The sequence below is a fragment of the Meleagris gallopavo genome, chromosome 8, assembly GCF_000146605.3.
Source record: "Meleagris gallopavo isolate NT-WF06-2002-E0010 breed Aviagen turkey brand Nicholas breeding stock chromosome 8, Turkey_5.1, whole genome shotgun sequence".
NCBI lineage: Eukaryota > Metazoa > Chordata > Aves > Galliformes > Phasianidae > Meleagris > Meleagris gallopavo.
Window position 1 is genome coordinate 18,594,975 of NC_015018.2, and position 2,136 is coordinate 18,597,110.

Sequence of the window (2,136 nt, forward strand, 5' to 3'; positions counted from 1 at the left end):
AAAAAATACATGTGCATGCAACTGCCCATTTTGAGTTCAAGTCCTGCGTCCAATTTCCAGGAAAACATTTGAAAACTTGCTACCACACAATTTTCACATTTCTTCTTCAGAAAAGTTGGGAGACAAATACAAAGGCTGGTTTGAAATCAGCACCTCCTATTTTATTTTGTTGGCGCACAACAACACACAGCAGTAAGACACAGCCTTCCCACCAATATTCCATGTTGTTGCTGTGCGACAGATGGCAGCAGAGGGGCAGAATAATAAAATGGTGTCTGACGTGGAAGTGCATATGAACCAAAGGTGTGTCCCTGAATTCCTCCACGTGGAAAAAAAGGCACTCACTGACATTCATGAATACTTGCTGAGTTTTTATGGAGATTGAACAGTGGATGTGAGCACAGCGAGGTGGGGGGTGGCGCATTTCATTAGTGGTAACAGTGATGTGAAAGACAAATCATGTTCCAGACAGCTTGCAGAGCTGTCTCACCATGAAATCAAGAGCTTCTCGATCAGCTCATCTGCACAAATGTCTCTGGATTACAGCCCGTGTAGTGCGTACAGAGCGGGTATTGTCTTCAGTGCATTGGAAATGGTGGCAGCAACACTGGAATATCACAAAGTTTGCTCGAGGTAGGTCCCAGGAATGCTTACACAAAAAGAAAGAACTCTATATGCAAGTTTGACAGGATCTATCTCACCAATGAGGCAAAAGGTGGCGGTTTCCTGGATGGTACCATTACTAGTGGCAAGACATGGCGTTACCTTTATGAGCTGGAGTCAAAACAGCAGTCCATGGAGTGGCACCATGTGAATTCCCCATGGAAGAAGTTCAAGATGCAGCCTTCAGTGGGTAAAACAACATGCACTGTCTTTTGGGATGGGAAAGGGCACATCCTTCTGGATTCCCTGGAACCAATCAAATAACCAACCCTGACTGATACACTACAATGCTGACTAAGCTGAATGGTTGAACTTCCCATGCGTGACCAGAGGAGAACACAGCCTTTCTTGCAACATAAGAACACCAGGTCCCACACCAGCCTGAAGATCATGGAACACACTGCCAATCCTGGCTGGACTGTCAAACCACACCCACCATGTATTCCAGATTGGCACTTCTTGACTACTAAACTTTTAGGCAGATGAAAGATAGTCTGCGTGGGCTACGTTTTCCTAGCAACAGTGTTGTCACAGGAGATGTGATACAGTGGGTCACACCTCTACTGGTGTAGATTTTTACAAGCCTGGCATGCAGGCTCTTGCTCATTACTGGTGAAAATGCATATTTAATAGTGATGATTGTGTTGAAAAATAATGTTTTGTTGCTCAAATAGTTATTATACTCTTTGTATCTGTTATAGTTTAAATGGAAATAAATCAGAGACATTACTTTTGGAGCAACCTACATAGAACTGCTTACATTCAATCTTTCCCTAGTTAAAGTAGAATAGTTTCATGGACTAGCATTAGTTTGCTAACACAAGTTCTAAGCCTTTCAATGGCTGTTTACCATAAGAAAATTAGGTTGGATTGTAACTGAATCTTATTCTACATGTACCTGTGATAAATCTCACTACAATTCTCCCAATATATTGATCTTTCAGCATGGTGCAGAGACACAGAAGAGTAACATCTCAGAAGTGAAAGGTCCTTGCCAGTATTTCATTATGTCCAAACCTTAAGGAATAGGCATTCTCCCAAATAAACGCCACCTACTAGCTAAGTGGTTGGAATTTATAAACTACAACTCATTTAATGAAGCCTCAATCACTCAGCTGTTCTCTATAATAACTTTATAGGATACTTAATCCTCTGCTAACACCACTACACAAATCCACAATAGCAAGGTGGATTTTGGCTAGGGGATAGTTTATTTATGGTGCTGTGTTTTGTGTTTGTGAAGAAAATGTTGACAACACACCAATATTCTAGCTCTTTCTTGGCAGTGCTAATAAAACTTCACATCCTTTTTTTCCTTCATGTTGCCTTACCTGTGTGTGGTCTGGGAATGCACAAGAGGTTGTGAGGGGATATAGTCAAGACAGATGACCCCCAGCTGACAAAAGGATATTCCACGTGATATTAACATCATGTCCAGAAATAACAGCTGGAGAAAAGAAGGAGGTACGGAGG